Source organism: Lissotriton vulgaris, chromosome 9 (assembly GCF_964263255.1).
Source record: "Lissotriton vulgaris chromosome 9, aLisVul1.2, whole genome shotgun sequence".
Lineage (NCBI taxonomy): Eukaryota > Metazoa > Chordata > Amphibia > Caudata > Salamandridae > Lissotriton > Lissotriton vulgaris.
In genome coordinates, this window is record NC_141697.1 from 525110740 (window position 1) to 525132406 (window position 21667).

Consider the following 21667-nt stretch of genomic DNA (forward strand, 5'->3'; position numbering starts at 1 on the left):
TGTCTCTATCGAGTACATCAAACTTAATTGTGTGTGCCAGCTAACTCAGAGGTCATTAGAAACTTTCTCGAATGAACAAGAAGAGATTAGTCTCTGACAACCGCATAAACATGACAACTTTGTTTCCCCTTAGAGCAGGAACAATATCTTCAGAGTCGTGGAAACAATAGATAACTATTTCACTAAGTCAATCGTGCATGCTTCGTTTATAAAGAGTTGCATAGAAATAGAGAGACGGGCGTTTCAATAAAAGGGGTTTATTGAAAAGTCTTATTTCTCATGCAAGAGATATGAACTGCTACAATCGTTAGACAATGTGTGAAGTATAATGTGTACAGCATAAACAGTAATATAAAATAATACTGCAATAGCATTGTCTGTTGCTATGACATATATAAAAATACATACATAAATAACACAGGCTAAAATACTCAACTGGTGCTTCTAAAATACGCCTACAACAGTGTACCTAACCTAGGTCTAGTACGGGGGAAGAAGTAGGTGCTGGTTTATCCTAGGTTTCATTTTGCCAAGAATTGCCAAAGGTTTCATCAAGGTTCTAATTAGCTCCATACCTTAGAATGAGAGAGGTTGGTATCTCTTTCCCGGGACTCAATTTCCCAACACCCCGCAAGGGAAGTCAGAAACACTGGAGCTGGATTCTCAGCAGGAGGATGACAGCGTCTAGTCAGTCTAGTCAGCTGGGGAGTTGGCTTCCTTCGATACTTGCTTTTGCGAACTTCGTCATGCTAGTAGGTAGTCGAACTGCACCGAACCACACTGTGCTTTGCCATAGGAATGGAAGGTATATTTATACCTTGAAGGTGTTTAGAAATGCTGGTATTGATGTATAAGTCGGGCATATGAACGTCATGAATGAACCCCTAAGGAATAGATGTTCATGCATAATAACTGAGTTCTTGGAGAAATCAATATCCAGGCAAGGGAAAGTCCCTAAAGCTTAAGAGTCTGGTTTTCCAAGAAATTGTTGTGACGTAGATGAACGGATGTAAGTAGCCATGCCTGTATTTGGGTAGCATGGACTATGCCTAAATATTGACTGGATTCCTATGCCTATATAAGGGCAATGTGAAATTTACCTATATAAGGGTATGAATCGGGAAATTGATACTGAATCTAAATCAATACACAACATGTTATCTTCTTTGGATCTGCTTGATGCCTACCTCCAAGTGCCCATTCACCCTGCATTCCAGCAGTACCTCAGGTTTTGTGTGGGGCCAGAGCATTTCCGATTGCAGGCACTGCCATTTGGTTTGTCTTCTGCCCTGATGGTCTTCATTAAAGTCCTGGCTCCCTTGGTTGGGCTCATCCATAGGGAGGGAATGTGGGTATTCCCCTTACCATGATGACTGGCTGATATCTGCCTCTTCTTTTTCCAATTGGACTCTTCAAGTCCAGTGTCTGTGAGATTCTGGAAAGGCACGGATTTCTGATCAACCACAAAGAGTTGCATCTGGTTCCCACCCAGAAGGTAGTGTTTATTAGGGATCACCTGGACATGGTCAAGGGGCTGGTGTTTTTGCCGGCCGTGAAGAGGGCAACCTTGAGGAGGGACCTGGGTTGTCTGCTTGCCTTGGATTCTGCCCCGGTGCATGAGTGGTTGAGGTAGCAGGGTTTGATGTCTGCAGCAATAAGTGTACTGCTGTGGGCTCATTTGCATTTGTACCCGTTGGTAAACCATCTCCTATCCCATTGTAAGGGTGGGCGTAAAATCCGTTTTGCGGGCGAATTTGCGGATTTTCTGCGATTTCGCGATCTGCGAATCTCGCGAAATCGCGGTAAAATCCGCGAATCAGCGGGGACGAATTTTCAGCCAAGCAAGGGTTACAGCAGCAGGTGCAAAAGTTGAACCTAATTTCTTTGTAACCTTTTACAAAAGGGTTACAAACAAATTAACTTTAACTTGGACACCTGCTGCTAATTGCTTCCTGGCGCCTCGTTGCCTACTTGCAACTATTCTCTGACCCTGCTCTGACCCTTGAAGCAGGGTCAGAGAATAGTTACAAGTAGGCAACGAGGCACCTATCCAAGGAATTAAACCTCATCAGGAAGCACTTACAGATATAAAAAACAGGAAGAAGGGAGAGGATGGCAAATACACCCATTTTGAGATGTCAGGAGGGGTTAAACTAAAAGAGACCTTTACAGCACAATTTTCATATGCATTTTGCTAAAAATAAAAAGCTGTATGTTCTGTAGGGGCAACTCAGGAATCTGGCCCTTCAGAGATCCGGCCTCTCTTTCTTTCTCTCGTTCTCTCTCTCCCTCTCTTTCTCTTTCTATCTATCTATCTATCTATCTATCTATCTATCTATCTATCTATCTATCTATCTCTCTCTCCCTCTCCCATAAACGACTGCATGGGTAACTTCGCTATGCAAGCGGCTCGCAAAGACGCAAAAAGCCCCGCGAACACGCAAAAAACCCCGCGAACACGCAAAAAACCCAGCGAACACGCAAAAAACCCCAAAATCCGCAAATTCGCGAATTTTGCGGATCGCGAATTCGCAAATCCACAAATTTGCGGATCGCGAATTCGCAAAATTCGCCCATGCTTGTCCCATTGGTCCCCTTGTTCTGCTGCTTACGATCAGCCAGTGGTAGTGTCCACTCAGATCGCCCTGGGTTGGTGGGTGGTGGAATCCAATCTGACCAGAGGTCTTCCTTTTTAGGTGTCTTCCTCCTGGGAGGTGATGACAGATGCCAGCCAGTTGGGCTGGGAGTTAACGTTGGATTCCTGGTCTGTTCAGAGTCTCTGGGATCGCCTGCATGCTGGTTGCTAACCCAACTTCAAGGAGGAGCTGAAGGCAGTTCAGATGGCTTATCTGGAGTTTGCATCATCCGTTCAGGGGCATCATGTTCTGGTCCGGATGGACAGTCAGGTGGTGATGGGTTACCTCAATCACCAGGGGGGCTGCAGGGTTCAGTCCCTGTGGATCCGGGTTCAGGAAATTCTCACCTGGGCAGAAATCACTGTGTTGTCTCTGCTGGCAGTGTATCTCCCAGGGAGAGAAAATTGTGTGGCAGATAACCTGAGCAGGGTTTTCCCCCTATGTCTTTGATGTCACTGTCTGGGGAGGTGTTCCGTGTATTGCAAACGCAGTTTGGGTGTCCGACAGTGGACTTGCTTGCGGCCAAGGGCAATGCTCAGCTGCCCCACTTCTGCAAGATTATTCCCTGTCCAGAGGCATGACGGGTGGATGTGATGTCATTTAAGTTGCCAGACATCCTGCTTTACGCATTTCCGCTGATCCATTCGATTGCCCAGGTTCTGTGCAAGGTATTTGTTCTTCTGATTGTGCTGGGCTGAGCTCACCGCTCGTTGTATAATCTTCTTAGGGAGCTGGCCATTCAGGAGTGTTGGGTGATTCCTAATCTTCCTTATACGCTGAGGGGTTTGTGTCTTCCTGCGGGGGTTGTGGGTTGGCTCCATCTTCAGGCCTTGATCTTGAGAGGGTGAGACTCTTGTTCCGGGGCTAGATGAGGAAATGGTTGATTTTCTTCAGGGTTCCAGACATCTGGCGACTCTTCAATCTTATTCCCGACATTGGGGGTCCTTTTCTAGGTGGTGTGTTTCTAAAGGCCTAGAGTCTGGTTCAGTGGACCCGTCCTGGGTGCTGGATTTTCTGTTGGATAGCTTTACGTTGGGCCTAGCTCTTTCTATATTTCGGGCTCAGTTGACGACTTTGCGGGCGTTCTGCAGTTCCCATTTGGATTGGCTGGATCCATTGGTGGCCCGGTTGATACGAAGTTGTTTTCTTCAACGTCCTAGAGTGATTTGTCCTGCCCCAGCCTGGGATCTCCCGTTGGTGTTACAGGCCCTTCAGGTGGCTCCTTTTAAGCCAGTGGGTTCTGTGGACATTAAATTCTTGACCATGAAGGTGGTGATTCTGATGGCCATTGTGTCAGCTGCTCAGATTGGAGAGTTGGGGTCATTTTTGCGGTCTCCTCCTTTCTTGCGTGTCTTGCCGGATTGTGCTGTCCTTTGCCCGACCCTTAGTTCTTGCCCAAGGTCCCCTCAGTTGCCATCCATTCCAGGGAGGTCATTCTGCTGACTTTCTCCCCGGTGCCTGAGTCTGGGGTGAAAGCTGATCTCTCCCTTCTGGAAGTCCGGCCGGCAGTGTTGGTTTATCTGGAGCGGACTTTGGCTTTTTGCAAGTGTGATAGTCTGTCACTTTTGGCCCAGTTAGATCGGGTCATAAGCCTTCTCTTTCTACCCTGAGTAGATGGATTAAGCAGACAATCCTTCTGGCCTATGGTTCTCAGTGGTCGGAGGTGCCGGCCTGGATCCAGGGTCGGTCTACCTGGGGTATTTCTGCCTCCTGGGCCTCTTTTAGGAGGTATTTATTGTGAATATCTGTAGGGCCTCTACGTGGGCCTCTCCACACATGTTCATGTACCACTATTGTGTGGTCCTGCTTCTGGGAGTTTTGCTGAGGCTGTTCTACATGCTAGCCCTGCCTGTACTTGACTGCCGCTCCTTCTGTTGGGTGTCTGTTTTTTTTCTCTGTTTTGCTGTTTGGATTAAATCGTGGTATTTGCCTCAGCCTTTGGCATATAGTTTCTTGTTGGTGACTATGAAGCTGCTTGGCTTTGGGATATGCTCACTGTGTGACTCAGGCAGTGAGGAAAACTTACAAGGAGGTAATGCCCCAGTTACTTACCAGTAATCTTTACTACTCTGAGTATAGTCTTCCTCGCCACATGAGTTCCCATCCCTCCCTCCCTGTTTAACTATCGGTTTCATGTGGTTGCTTGCTGCATTGGTAGTTGTACAGGAAGTGGGGTTGGTCATGCCTCCTCTGATACTGGGCCAAGGGTGAAGATGGTTGGCCATGTTGTGGAGGGATGGGAGGACTAGAGCGTAAAATTGCTTGGAGGGTTCTATTGTGAAGCTGAAGCTCACTGCGTAACCCATGTGGTGAGGAAGACGATAGGCAGAGTAATGAAGACTACCAGTAAGTAACCGGGGCAAGAACTCCAACTGGGGCCATCTAGTAGTGCTTGACTGGGGCAAACCCAAAAGTTCAGTCCGAACATGATGGAGAACGGGCCAGAGACAGTAGTCATGCAGACCCTCGGACAGTACCTCAGATACGTCAATGCTTGGGACAATACAATGATCAATGGAGAGGATGCATTTCAGGTGCAGGTGATGTGTCGGTTCTGCAGGAAGTGCAAGGTCACTGAGGCGTTGGCACTCTGGAGTGATGCACTGTGCAAAGTAGGTGATGCCCCAGTTGTGGGTCCGAGGCTTTGGTTAGCATGGCTTCAGTGCAGGCAGCGTCAGTTTTGCCTGGATGTGCAGGATCCAAAATGACGTTTCATAGCCGTACCTACGGATGGGATTATGAGCGGGGCCCAGCCAGACCATGATGAGCTCTGGCCCCCCAACTGAAAACCCACACCTTTCTGTATCTGTTATTTGTGACAGTGCACATGATGCGTGAGCCATAACATGTGGTATCCCACGATGTTGGAAAGCAAAACGAAGGGTGCTATTTTGCATAGATATACTGTGCTCACCCATCCAACATAAGGCAATATAAAATTGAATCCTGGTAACTTCTAACCTGAGAAACGCTGAGGATATCAAATATTATAGGCTGTATTGGCTATTATATTTGGTATCCCCTAAGGGTACCGCAGGCAAAATCTTGGGAACAATGTACAAAATATGAAAATATACTGTAGTTTGCTACCAAATTATGGTCAATGGCTAAATGGTGATCCATGAAACATAGGGGATACAAGATATTACGGCAATGTGTGAGACCCAATATTTGGTATCCCCAATGTAAATGACGTTTGAAAGCAAAAGGAATGGTGTAATTTGGGAATGAAATACTGTGTTCCTGCATCCAACATAAGGTGAAGTCAAATTGAATCCTGGTAACTTCCAACCGCTTAAATACTGGTGATACCGAATATTATAGGCCGTATACGCTATTATAGTTGATTTCCCCTAAGAGTACGGATGAAAAATCTTGTGGAATGATGTACAAAATATGAAAAGATACTGTAGTCTGCTATCAAACAAAAGGCAATTTCAACTGGTCAATAGGTAAAGGGTAACAAATGAAACATAGGGGATACAAGATATTACAGCAATACATGAGCCATAATATTTGGTATCCCCATAGTAAATGATGTTGGAAAGCAAAATGAAGTGTGCTTTTTAGTTTAGAAATACTGTGCTACTGCATATAACATAAGGCGAAGTCAAATTGAATCCTGGTAACTTCTAACCAGGGAAACACTGGCGATACAAAATATTTTAAGCCATATAGGCTATTATAGTTGGTATCCCCTAAGTGTATGGATGGAAAATTTTGTGGAATAATGTACAAAATGTGAAAAGATACTGTAGTCTGCTACCAAACAAAAGGCAATTTCAACTGTTCAATGGCTCCTGGTTAACTCATGAAACATAGCGGATACCAGATATTACAGCAATGCATGAGCCATAATATTTGGTATCCCCTTATGAAATGATATTGGTAGGCAAAATGAAGGGTGGTCTTTAGTATAGGACTACTGTGCTCCCCCATCCAACATAATGCGAAGTCAAATTGAACCCTGGTAACTTCTAAATCGAGAAAGACTGGGGATACAAAATATTATAGGCCATATAGGCTACTTTATTTGGTATAACCTAAGGGGACGGATGCAAAATCTTGTGGAATGATGTACAAAATGCAAAAAGATACTGTAGTCTGCTATCAAATAAAAGGCAAATTCAATTGGCCAATGGCTAAAGGGTAACCCATGAAACATAGGGGATACGAGATATTATGGCAATGCGTGAGCCATAATATTTGGTATCCCCTTAGTAAATGATGTTGGAAAGCAAAAGGAAGGGTGCTATTTGCTGTAGAAATACTGTGCTCCCGCATCCAACATAAGGCAAAGTCAAATTGAAACCGGAAACTTCTAACCTGAGAAACACTGTGGATACCTAACATTATAGGCCATATAGGCTATTATTGTTGGTATCCCCTGAGGGTACTGAAGGCAAAATCTTGTGGAATTAAATACAAAATATGAAAAGATACTATAGTCTGCTATCAAACAAAAGGCAATTTCAACTGTTCAATGGCTCAAGGGTTAGCCATTAAGCATAGGAGATAAGAGATATTACAGCAATGCGTGAGCCATAATATATGGTATCCTCATAGTAAATGATGTTGCAAAGCTTAAGGAAGGGTGCTGTTTGGCATATAAATACCTTGCTCCCGCATTCAACATAAGACGAAGTCAAATTTAATCCTGGTAAGTTCTAACCCGAGAAACACTGGGGATACCAAATATTATAGGCCGTGTAGGCTATTATAGTTGGTATCTCCTAAGGGTACGGATGCAAAATCTTGTGGAATGATGTACAAAATATGAAAACATACTGTAGTCTGCTATCAAACAAAAGGTAATTTCAACTATTCAATGGCTCAAAAGGTAACACATGAAACGTAGGGGATACGAGATATTAGAAAAATGATTGAGCCATAATATTTGGTATCCCTATAGTAAATGATGTTGGAAAGCAAAAGATAGGGTGCTATTAGGTAAAACAATACTATGCTCCCCCAGCCAACATAAGTCAATGTCAAATTGAATCCTGATAACTTCTAACATGAGAAACGCTGGGGATACTAAATATTATAGGCCCTATAGGCTATTATATTTGGTATCCCTTAAGGGTATCAGATGCAAAATATTGTGGAATGATGTACAAAATGTGAAAAGATACTGTAGTCTGCTATCAAATAAAAGGCTCATTCAATTGGTCAATGGCTAAAGGGTAACCAATGAAACATATGGGATACAATATATTACAAAATGGGTGAGCCATAATATTTGGTATCCCCATAGAAAATGATTTTGGAAAGCAAAAGGAAGGGTGCTATTTGGTATGAAAATACCGTGCTCCTCCATCTAACATAAGGCGAGGTCAAATTGAATCCTGGTAACTTCTAACCTGAGAATTGCTGGGGATACCAAATATTATAGGTCGTATAGGCTATTATAGTTGGTATTCCCTAAAGGTACAGATGCAAAATCTTTAAGAATGATGTACAAAATGTGAAAACATTCTGTAGTCTGCTATCAAACAAAAGGCACTTTCAACTATTCAATGGCTCAAGGATAACCCATGAAACAAATGGGATACTAGATATTAAAGCAATGCGTGAGCCATAATATTTGGTATCCTCCTAGTAAACGATGTTGGAAAGCAAAAGGAAGGGTGCCATTTGGAATAGAAATACTGTGCTCCTCCACCCAACATAAGGCAATGTGAAATCGAATCCTGGTAACTTCTAACCCAAGAAACGCTGGGGATACCAAATATTATAGGCTGTATAGGCTATTATAGTTGGTTTCCCCTAATGTTACGGATGCAAAATCTTGTGGAATGATGTACAAAATGTGAAAACATTCTGTAGTCTTCTATCAAACAAAAAGCACTTTCAACTATTCAATGGCTCAAGGATAACCCATGAAACAAATGAGATACTAGATATTACAGCAATGCTGGAGCCATAATAGTTGGTGTCCCCATAGTAAATGGTGTTGGAAAGCAAAAGGAAGGGTGCTCCTTGCTATCAGTGCACTGTGCTCCCCCATCCAACAAAAGGCGAAGTCAAATTGCATCCTGGTAACTTCCAACCCGAGAAACACTGAGGATACCAAATATTATAGGTTGTATATGCTATTAAATTTGGTATCACCTAAAGGTACGGATGCAAAATCTTGTGGAATGATGTACAAATATGAAAAGTTACTGTAGACTGCTATCAAATAAAAGGCTAATTCAATTGGTCAATGGCTAAAGGGTAACCCATGAAACATATGGGATACAATATATTACACAAAAGGTAATTTCAACTATTCAATGGCTCAAAAGGTAACACATGAAACATCGGGGATACGAGATATTAGAAAAATGATTGAGCCATATTATTTGGTATCCCCATAGAAAATGATTTTGGAAAGCAAAAGAAAGGGTGCTATTTGGTATGAAAACAATGTGCTCCTCCATCCAACATAAGGCGAGATCAAATTGAATCCTGATAACTTCTAACCCGAGAAACGCTGGGGATACCAAATATTATAGGTCGTATAGGGTATTATAGTTGGTATTCCCTAAGGGTACGGACGCAAAATCTTGTGGAATGATGTATAACATTTGAAAAGATACTGTAGTCTGCTATCAAATAAAAGGCACATTCAATTGGTCAATGGCTTACGGGTAACCCATGAAACAAATGGGATACTAGATATTATAGCAATGCGTGAGCCATAATATTTGGTATCCCATAGTAAATGGTGTTGGAAAGCAAAAGGAAGGGTGCTATTTGGTATAGGAATACTGTGGTTCCCCATCCAACATACGGCAAAGTCAAATTGAATCCTAGTAAATTCTAACCCGAGAAACACTAGAGATACAAAATATTATAGGCCGTATAGGCTATTATAGTTGGTTTCCCCTACGGGTACGGATGCAAAATCTTGTGGAATGATGTACAAAATTTGAAAACATACTGTAGTCTGCTATCAAACAAAAGGCACTTTCAACTATTCAATGGCTCAAGGGAAACCCATGAATCAAATGGGATACTAGATATTACAGCAATGCTTGAGCCATAATATTTGGTATCCCATAGTAAATGGTGTTGGAAAGCAAAAGGAAGGATGCTCCTTGGTATCAGTACGCTGTGATTCCCCATCCAACAAAAGGCAAAGAAAAATTGAATCCTGGTAACTTCCAACCCGAGAAACACTGGGGATGCCAAATATTATAGGCTGTATATGCCGTAAAATTTGGTATCACCTAAAGGTACGGATGCAAAATATTGTGGAATGATGTACAAATATCAAAAGATACTGTAGTCTGCTATCAAATAAAAGGCTAATTCAATTGGTCAATGGCTAAAGGGTAACCAATGAAACATATGGGATACAGTATATTACAAAATGGGTGAGCCATAATATTTGGTATCCCCATAGAAAATGATTTTGGAAAGCAAAAGGAAGGGTGCTAGTTGGTATGAAAATACTGTGCTCCTCCATCTAACATAAGGCAAGGTCAAATTGAATCCTGGTAACTTCTAACCCGAGAATTGCTGGGGATACCAAATTTTATAGGTTGTATAGGCTATTATAGTTGGTATCCCCTAAGGGTACGGATGCAAAATCTTGTAGAATGATGTACAAAATGTGAAAACATACTGTAGTCTGCTATCAAACAAAAGGTAATTTCAAATATTCAATGGCTCAAAAGGTAACACATGAAACATAGGGGATACGAGATATTAAAGCAATGCGTGAGCCATATTATTTGGTATCCTCATAGTAAACGATGTTGGAAAGCAAAAGGAAGGGTGTCATTTGGTATAGAAATACTCTGTTCCTCCACCCAACATAAGGCGATGTGAAATCGAATCCTGGTAACTTCTAACCCAAGAAACGCTGGGGATACCAAATATTATAGGCTGTATAGGCTATTATAGTTGGTTTCCTCTAATGGTACGGATGCAAAATCTTGTGGAATGATGTACAAAATGTGAAAACATACTGTAGTCTGCTATCAAACAAAAGGCACTTTCAACTATTCAATGGCTCAAGGGTAACCCATGAAACAAATGGGATACTAGATATTACAGCAATGCTGGAGCCATAATAGTTGGTATCCCCATAGTAAATGGTGTTGGAAAGCAAAAGGAAGGGTGCTCCTTGGTATCAGTACACTTTGCTCCCCCATGCAACAAAAGGCAAAGTCAAATTGAATCCTGGTAACTTCCAACCCGAGAAACACTGGGGATACCAAATATTATAAGCTGTATATGCTATTAAATTTGGTATCACCTAAAGGTACGGATGCAAAATCTTGTAGAATGATGTACAAATATGAAAAGTTACTGTAGTCTAAAGGGTAACCCATGAAACATATGGGATACAATATATTACACAATGGGTGAGCGATAATATTTAGGGCCCGATGTAGGTAATTTTTTTTTACCACTTCTTAAATACCGAATCATACCGATTCGGTATTTAAGAAGTGGTAAAATGGAGGGGGGGGGATGTAGGTATTTCAGAATCGATAAATACCGAATCGTTGAGATTCTGTATTTACCGATTCTATAAATACCGATTCGGTAATGCCCATTGATTCCTATGGGCATTAAAGCCCATAGGAATCAATGGGCATTACAGAATCGGTATTTCCCGATTCGGTAAATACCGATTGGAGCAAGGGAGCAGGGGGTGTCACTTTGACACCCTCTAGCACCCCAAATACAGGCATGTGTGCCATGTGGCACACAGACATGCCCTAAGGGCATGTCTGCCTGTCACATGGCACAGGTGTACATGCACAGATGTGCATGCACACCTGTATTCGGTATTTTATCACCCAATAGGATTGGGTGGTAAAATTCCGAATTCTGAAGGCCTGTAGCACTGTAAACAGTGCTACCTACATCTGGAATTTTCCGAATCGGTAACATTACCGATTCGGTATTTTACAGAATAGTTCAATTTACCGATTCGGTAAATTTAACAGATTGTGCAAAATATTGCCTTCTACATCTCAATCACCAAATACCGGTCGGTAACGGCCGAATTCGCCCGTTACCGACCGGTATTTGGTGACCTACATCGGGCCCTTGGTATCCCCGTAGAAAATGATTTTGGAAAGCAAAAGGAAGGGTGCTATTTGGTATGAAAATACTGTGCTCCTCCATCCAACATAAGGCGAGGTCAAATTGAATCCTGGTAACTTCTAACCAGAGAAACGCTGGGGATACCAAATATTATAAGTCGTATAAGCTATTATAGTTGGTATCCCCTAAGGGTACGGATGCAAAAGCTTGTGGAATGATGTACAAAATGTGAAAACATACTGTAGTCTGCTATCAAACAAAAAGTAATTTCAAATATTCAATGGCTCAAAACATCGGGGATACAAGATATTACAACAAAGAATGAGACATAATATTTGGTATCCCTCTAGTAAATGATGTTGGAAAGCATAAGGAAGTGTGCTATTAGGTATAGAAATACTGTGCTCCTGCAGCCAACATAAGGCGAGATCAAATTGAATCCTGGTAACTTCTAACCTGAGAAACGCTGGGGATACCAAATATTATAGGTCGTATAGGCTATTATAGTTGGTATCCCCTAAGGGTACGGATGCAAAATCTTATAAAATGATGTACATAATTTAAAAAGATACTGTAGTCTGCTATCAAATAAAAGGCAAATTCGATTGGTCAATGGCTTAAGGGTAACCCATGACACATAGGGGATACAAGATATTATGGCAATGTGTGACCCATAATATTTGGTATCCCCTTAGTAAACGATGTTGGAAAGCAAAAGGAAGGCTGCCATTTGGTATAGAAATACTGTGCTCCACTACCCAACATAAGGCGATGTGAAATTGAATCCTGGTAACTTCTAACCCAAGAAACGCTGGAGATACCAAATATTATAGGCTGTATAGGCTATTATAAGTGGTATCCCCTAAGGGCACCAGAGGTAAAATCTGGTGGAATGATGTACAAAACGTGAAAAGATACTTTACTCTGCTATCAAATAAAGGGCACAATCAATTGGTCAATGGCTAAAGGGTAACCCATGAAACATAGGGGATACAAGATATTATGATAATGCATGAGCCATATTATTTTTTTATCCCCTTAATAAATGATTTTGGAAAGAAAATGGAAGGATGTTATTTGGTGTAGAAATGCTGTGCTCTCCCAGCCAACATAAGGCAATGTCCAACGGAATCCTTGTAAATTCTAACCCGAGAAACACTGGGGATACCAAATATTATAGGCTGCATAGGCTATTATATTTGGTATCCCCTAAGCGTACTGGATGTCAATTCCTATGGAATGATGTACCCAATGGGAAAAGATACTGTAATCTGCTATCTAATAAAAGGCAACTTCAAGTGGTCAATAGCTAAAGGGTAACCCATGGAACGTAGGGGATGCGAGACATTACAGCATGGCTTGAGCCCAAATATTTGGTATCCCCTTAGTAAATGATGTTGTGCAGAAAAAGGAAGAGTGCTTATTGGCAAACGAATACTGTGCTAAGCCATCCAATATTAGACCACATCAAATTGAATATTTGTAAGTTCTTACCCGAGAAACACAAGGGATACCAAATTTTATAGGCGGTAGAGTCCATTATATAAGGTACCAGATATTACAGCAATGCCAAAGCTGTAATATGTATGCAAAACGGGTGGAATACCTGGGATCCAACTTCTTGATTTACAAAAAACCACACTATATGCCTTTTGTTATTAGGGTTGTTTATTTACCCTCTTTTTCCTTTAATGGTTTTGGAAGACTTCATAAGGGAAACTCTCTTATTTCCAGAAGATCATAAAAGTTATACCACAATCAACATTAATTAAATCAACAAACATGACATTGGACAAAACTCAATTATTGTTAAATGACAAACATACAATCAAAATGGCACAATATGTTAAAACCACACAGATAACTCATGCGTGTGTAATCAAATTCTTTTTCAATTCAAAGAAAAAATGTTGCTATTTATCACTAAATAAAGAAGCAGATAACGCCAACTCATTCAATGCGAATGGCCTGATTTGACAATTCAATTAATTGATGTAATTAAAGAATATGCCGACGCGTTTCTAGCCACGTTTTAATTCCTTTGCAGGCTTTCATCAGGGCTTCTTATTATGAGCATATTGAAGCAATCTTATGGGTGTTTTTTGCGAAAAGAGCTTTTGTGACTCCAATTTTCAATTGGCGACCAAACTGCGGTTTATCTTCTAAGCGTGCTTATCTCGTTCTGATCCTTCGGAAATTCTGAAGGCGACCCAATTCTTCTATACCGTCTTTTTCTACATTTGAATACTCTTTACCAGTAAAACTCTTCTTTGGTCCAGAGATCACTGTAACTTTCATCCGCCACCGCTAAGCAACACCGTCGGGTTGTCGCGTACAGCCTTGGCTACCCGGATGTATTTAAATTAATTTCCTGTTTTCAAAAAAGCCTGCTTCGACAACAGGAAATTGAGTTATTTGTGTGGTTTTAACATATTGTGCAATTTTGGTCGTATGTTTGTCATTTAACAACAATTGAGTTTTGTCCAATGTCATATTTATTTGTTGATTTAATTAATGTTGATTGTGGTATAACTTTTATGATCTTCTGGAAATAAGAGAGTTTCCCTTATGAAGTCTTCCAAAACAATTAAAGAAAAAAAGGGTAAATAAACAACCCTAACCACAAAAGGCATATAGTGTGGTTATTTGTTAATCAAGAAGTTGGATCCCAGGTATTCCCCCCGTTTTGCATATTGATTATTGGCCCTACCTGGTTCCTGTCATTAGGGCCTGACCCCTTTCTGGATTAAAGCTGTAATATGTGGCATCCCCATAGTACAATTATGTGGACACGGAGGGAAGGATGACATTTGGCAGGTAAATACTTTGTTCACCTGGACAACAGAATGTCATGTCCAATTGAATTCTGGTAAAGTCTATCCCGAGAAACATAGGGGATACCAAATATTATAGCCCTTATGAGACATTATATTTGGTATCCTCCAAAGGAACCAGATGTGAAAGCTTGCACAGTGAAAGCAAAACTGTGAAAAGATGTAGAAGTCTGCTAGCAAATAAAGAGCACCTTAAGTTAATATGTGGCTAACAGGTATGGTTGAAAAGTTGGGGATTCTAGATATTACAGCACTGCAGAAGGTGTAATATGCGGCATCCCCACAGTAAAATATTATGGAAAACACAGGGAAGGGTGCTATTTGGCAGGAAAATACTTTGTCCACAGAATGCCATGTCAAATTGAATCCTGGTAAGCTCTTCCCCAAGAAATATAAGGGATACCAAATATTATTGCCCAAACAAGGCCTTATATTTGGTATTCCCGAAAGGAACCAGATGTGAAAGCTTGTGGAATCAAATGAAAAATGCAAAGAATTAGCGTAATCTACTATCATATAAAAGGTAACTTGAATTGGTCAGTGGGCTGAAAGCTAACCTGTTGAAAAGTAGGAGATATCAGAAATTACAGCAATGCAGGAGCGGTAATATGTGATATCCACACAGTAAAAGATGTTGGAAAACACAGTAAAGGGTGTTATTTGGCAGGAATATACGGTGTTCTTCTAGCCCAAAGTATGCCATGTCAAATTGAGTCCTGGTAAGCTCTAACCCGAGAAACAGAGGGAACACCAAATATTACAGCCCTTGTAAAGCATTATATTTAATATCCTCAGAAGGACCCTGGTGTGAAAGCTTGAGGAATGAAATCACAAATTATGAAAAGGTACTGCAGTCTGCTATCAAATAAAAGGCAACTTGAGCTGAAAAGTAGGGGAAATTAATTTTACAGAAATGCATGAGCTGTAATATGTGGTATCACTTCCGGAAAAGATATTGGAAAACTCAAGCAAAGATTATATCTGGTAGAAAAAGTAATGTATTCGTGGAGCCTACATTAGGCCATGTAAAATTGTACCCTGGCAAGTTCAATCTTCATAAAAATAGGGGCTATCAAATATTTTAGGCTGTACAGGCCATTATATTTGGTATAATCCAAATGAACCAGATGTGAAAGCTGTGAAATTATATCAAGACTGTAGGCATCGAACAAATAAAAGGTCACTGGTCAGTGTCTAAAAGGAAACCTTTGAAAAGTGGGGACAAAGATATACTAATGCATGAGCAATTTTGTTTGCTACCCCCATACAAAACGATATTGGAAAACACAGAGATTGGTACGCATTGTTAGAAAAAATATTGTGTTCACATAACCAATATGGACATGTCTAGTTACTTATCCATTTCAAATGTTTTCTAAATGTGAAATACAAAATGCTATAGAGCAAAGGGAGAGTGTGCTGTAACCAGTAGCACCCAAGATTGGCTGCTAGTCACTAACCAGACTAAGTAGAGGGAGTATCCACCACCTAAAACCAAATGACATATTAAGGCTAAGGATATTTTATAGCTTTCAGTTTTTTTTGTAATTTGCAATATTTACCCTTAACATTGGTATGCCCTTTACTTTGCACCTGAAGCAACACACCTATAAACTCTGACTGTAACTTTTATGTGTTAAAGTGAAGCTTGTGCTGCAGGTATTTGAACGTCTGGATTCTCTTTGGGTTGTTGACCATAAGACTATTCATTGCCACACAGCACTTTTAGTGTTCCCAAGCCAGTCAGTCTTCTCTTTTAAACTATAAGAGCGCTTTGCATGCTGCAATTTTTCAGCCATACTGTCAATCTTAAAAGAGAAACTAAAAGTCCCAGAATGTCTATGTTGATTAAAAAGAGAAAATGTACATCTCTCATAATAAAGAGAGACTTGACACTGGGGCTGCACCTGAAACAAATATCATTTGGTTATGTTTACTATTCCGAAACAGTGTTTGCACATGAAAAGGTATTTGTGTAAAATGCCCTATATTCATTTGTAACAATTACGCTTCCTTTTAATAATCATTGTAGAAAATGACCATATTTTGTGTGGCGTCCCTCCAGATGTTTCCTATATCTTCTTTTGCTGGCTTTACAACTCTGTGGAATTTACCCCTGCTAGTAGAGTGCCTGTGCTCCCTCTTAGAAATGGTTAACTTGGCGTATTCCTCATTGGCTGTCCCTACTATATGATGTAGAAAGTGAACACAGGATCCAGAAATGTAATGGCATTAGAGGACTGCAGTGCCTATGGTGCCATCAACTACAGCGACAGGGCACATATGGCTTAAGGCCTACCCTGTGTATTCCTGACTGCTTCACTGTAAAAATCTACTATGCATTCATTCAACAAAACGTTTTTTGTTAGGTAAAATTATTTTGTTTAAATATCAAAATGTCACTCCTGTGTAGGCCGTAGAGCCCACAAGGCAGTGTGCATGGTCTACGAAAGTAGAACAGTAGAAATATACCTCCTAAATACAGTTTCTTTCTGCTTGCATCTGTTGTTGGGGAGAACTATTCTTTCTCATTCTTGCAGCACGGCACGCCATGTTTTATCACTGTGCAACAAATGTAAAGCCCAGCTCATATATACAGCCACCCACCCCTGCATTTCTCTCATTCCCAGCCCACAACCCTCCATTTCTCTCAACAGTCAGTGGTGAGAATAAAATAGTGGAGGCTCACCTGGATGCTTTGAACTTAAATGCATGAAGTCTGCCCTCCGTGTGAAAGTGCCTCTGCTAAGAGCTGTCTCGCTTCTTTCGCTAGTACTTGTTTTGTGTTGCTGCCGCTGCATTAGATTTGCAACCCCTCAATCATAATTACGCAGTTTGCAATCCCTTAACAAAGATGCTGCATCCTAACCTGATTATCTTCAGCTTTGATAGTACCTTAACTAAAATGGCGCCCTTAGGGGGACAATGTTCGGGTGCTGCGCTGGTCAAAATAAGCCATTTTGCCTTCCTTCTGCCTCCGGTGCTGGCTGAGCTGCTGATGGCCCCTGAAGGCAGCAATGAGCCCATGGGGTCCACGCTGCTGCAGCAGCAGCAGGTGAAACTGGGCCTGGCGAAGCTGGAGCAGGCAACGCGCATGGCCTTGGAGCTCCATTTGTTCAGATAGAGTAGGGGTGGTGGGCTGTCTGGAGAGTTATGATCTGTGTGACCACCTTCTCCACTAGGAGTAATGATATCAAGAAAATCATTAATAAACATTGGGCCCTAATATCAGATGATGATATCAAGCAGAGTAGCTTGCCATTACACTCCTTTAAGAGAGCAAAGAACATCAGAGACTTGGTTGTCAATTCCTTTTTGGACACCACAAAACCCCCCACCATCTTATCGCTCTGGAACCTCCCTCCTATACTAGGACACCACAGATGTGAGACTTGCGCAGCATGCACAGCCACCATCCAAACAAAGGAGTTTGTGCATCAAGAACGTACTTTCGCATTGAAATCATACACCAATTGTAACACTATGAACGTGATTTACGTGATTAAATGTCCATGTGCCAAGGTGTATGTTGATGTTGAACAGACACAGCAAAAAGTCAAGGCAAGAATCTTACAACATGGGAGCCGCATCCGGTGTAATGTACTTGGTGCTCCCATGGTAGATAATTGTCAAAGGCAGGAACACACGCCCAATGTCATGAAATGGATAGTCCTAGAGAAAGTCACATTAGGTCCCGGGGGAGGGGATATTTCGCTACTCCTGAATACACGTGAGTCCAAATGGATGGCAATTCTGGACTCGATTAATAATGGCCTTAATGAGGCAGACAGTAGTTATGCTGAGCTAGCTAGGTTGGGTCGCTGAATTTTTCTAATTTTTCTCTTTCCAACATTTCAAATCACATGCTAACTAATCTAATTGGGGCTTTTTACCTTGCTTTACCCTCCTGTGTGAGAGGTACGCAATGTCCGATAGATAATGATGCTGAACATGTGTATGAGTCGCCTTCACCCTCTTGGATGAGAGGTGCGCGATTTAATCTATGTGTCTGTGGTTTTAATGGAATACTCTTCCTTGTGTAAATATATATGCGTTAGCCATCAGCACCAATATGACGCCTATATGTATTAATTTTGTTTTTTTCATCTACCTACATAACTTTTAATACTCATTATTACAACGTGCCCAGGCATTTTCCATACTATTACTCCGAGGCTTTTGCGATGTCCATAGCCTTTCGTTAATAAAGTTTTCCGCGACTGCAATCCTGCAGTCTGTCTTCGATTGCCCTCTTGCGGTGTACCGTCAGAGTGCACGTACACGCCTCTGCCGCTATGCGCTACCAGCGTGAGCTCGTCTCCTTGTGAGACAGCAGAGCCCCACGAACAGGTTGCGGCTACTCATTGCTTCGACAAAGGTAAGACTCTTCGCAGTTCCCTATCCAATAATCTGGCGACACCCTCCTAAATCATTTACTAACGTCTCCGTGCGATCCTTCTGTATTACAGTACAAGATGGTGACCGCTGCCCCATTTCTGTGAAACTCGGATCCTCTTGCCTATGCATGTAAGTGGATCTAAATGTGCAGTAATTTACTGGGTAATCGGCAATACCAGTCTGTTACATCTATTGCTCCCTCATTTTGCTTGTAGTAACCTGTAGCGTTCTATTTGTTGGTAGCTCCGGCCTCGGCCGGAACTACGTACACAAATTGTATCACCTTCTGGCCAGGCGTGGCCAGAAGGCTATAAATAAATGGTCGGAAGTCGCACGGGACTTCCGGTCCGACCAACTATCCAGAGTGTTCACTCGTGTCTTGTCTAGTCATTTATATATATCTATATCACCATATAATAATAATAATAATAATAAAGGGGCTTGTAAAGCGCATGGTGACGCCATCCCGGCGTGTCCCCGCGCTGTGGAGAAAAGTCAGGGCCAGGAGAGGGACTTACAGGGAAAACAGATGGGTTTTTAGATTTTTCCTGAAGGTGGTCTCTGAGTCCGCTAGTCTGATACACATGGGGAGAGAGTTCCATTCCCTGGCGGCCATCGGAAGGAGCGACCACCCATTCTGGCTTTCTTGATACGGGGAATTTTAAGCAGTCCAGTTCCCCCAGAGCGGAGAGTTCTGTTAGGCTCATAGGGTATAGCCAGATCAGTCATGTAGGGGGGAGCTTTTTGTGAGATGATCCTGTAGCACATTAAAAGTGCTTTAAATAGGACTCTCTTTTTTATGGGAAGCCAGTGCAGAGTGGCTAGGGCTGGTTTAGATGGTGCTCTCTTAGGAAGTCTGAGGACTAGGCGTGCTGCTGTATTTTGGAGTACTTGGAGTCTCCTGATGTTTTTTTGCGTTGTTCCAAGCAGAAGCACATTGCCATAATCTATCCTCGAGGTCACTAGAGCTTGGGTCATAGTGCGCCTGGCTTCAAGAGGGAGGAGATCTAGGGTACGGTTTAGGGTCTTCATGACCCCAAAGCATTTCCCCACCAGTTTGTGCACATAGCTATCATAGGAGAGTCTGGGATCAACCCAGATCCCCAGGTTCTTGGCTGCTTTGCAGGGGGTGGGTAACGGCCCCAGGCATCATGGCCACCACTCCTTGGTCCAGCTCGTGTCCCTGCCTCCAATTACCAGAACCTCCGTTTTTGAGCCATTTAGCTTCAGGCAGTGCTGGGTCATCCATCCTGCCAGAGCCTGCATGCAGGTTTTAAAGTTGTTTGCAGCAATGGAGGGTCTTGGGACAGGGAGATGAGAAGTTGGGTATCGTCGGCATATGAAACTAATTCAATGCCGAACGATTTGACCACTTCAGCCAAGGGGGCCATGTAAAGATTGAACAGGGTGGGGCTCAGGGCCGAGCCCTGAGGTACCCCTTGTTCTAAGGCTATGCTATCAGAGAGGTACATGCCTCTCTGAACCTGGAAACAACGGTTGGTGAGGAAGGCTTTTAACCAGCCCAATGCTTCCTTGGTGACCCCGGCTTTGTTCAGACACTGTAGCAAGATGGAATGTGCCACAGTGTCGAACGCGGCACTAAGGTCCAGCATAATCAATGCCATGGTCTGGCCCTCATCAGCGCCTGCCCGTAGGGTTTCGGTCGCTCTCAGAAGGGCGGTTTCAGTGGAATATCCTGACCTAAACCCTGATTGGGAGTTGTGGAAGGCATTGTTAGACTCTAGATGGGCCATGAGTTGGCTGTTAGCTATTTTCTCGGCCACCTTCGCCAAATATGGTAGCAACGAGATGGGCCGTAGGTTTTCTAGGATGTCTTGACTGATGTTAGGTTTTTTCTTTATCAGCAGTACAATGGCTTTCTTCCATTCCGTAGGGAGGGTGGCCGTTGAAAAGGAGAGATGGAGAATGTGTCTAAAGTGTTGTTCTAAGACTTTCAGACTAGCTGCTAGTATCTTGGGAGGGGCAGGGTCCCGAGGGGAGCCAGATTTGATGCTTTTACAGATACTGGTTAAAGTTGTGGTGGGAGGGACAGAGAAGCAGGTGAGGCAAGTCTTATCATGAGTGATCTCCAAGTTCTCAGTGAAGTCAGAGCCAGAGGGCAACTCATTAGAGAAGTTAGCGTAGATGTTGGTGATTTTACTGGCAAAGTATTTGGCAATATTATTGCACGTTTCAACAGAGTCATTCTGGGCAGTGCTCTCATTAGTTACCACAGAGATTTCTTTAAAAATTTTAAAGAGCTCCTTAGAGGAGTTCTCCGCTTCACCAATACGGGTCTTATAATGAAGTGCTTTAGCGGAGCGGATTCGTTTGTAGTAGCTCGCTTGCTCTTTCTTATAGTGGCTTTTAGCTGTGGGGCAGAAGTTGGCACGCCATTCGCGTTCCAATCTTTTGCATGCAGATCTAGCATCTTGAAGTTCTGATGTAAACCATGGGGATGTTTTTCTCAGTTTCTTGTTAACTACTGACCTACGAATGGGAGCGGTATTGTCTAGGGCAGTTAGGACACAGTTTTTAAGGCAAGTATAGGCGGTCTCACAATCGGGCCCTCCAGGAGGTCCTGCCGCTTCAAGTTTGTCAATGAAAGTGTCAAGGTTGAAGTTTTTCCACTTTCTACTTTGGTAAATCTGCGTGTTATCATTCTTTGTTTCAGACTCAGGCACCCATATGTGTAGGGGAATTACATAGTGGTCAGACCAGGGAACGGGTATTGGAGGAAGCACTTCT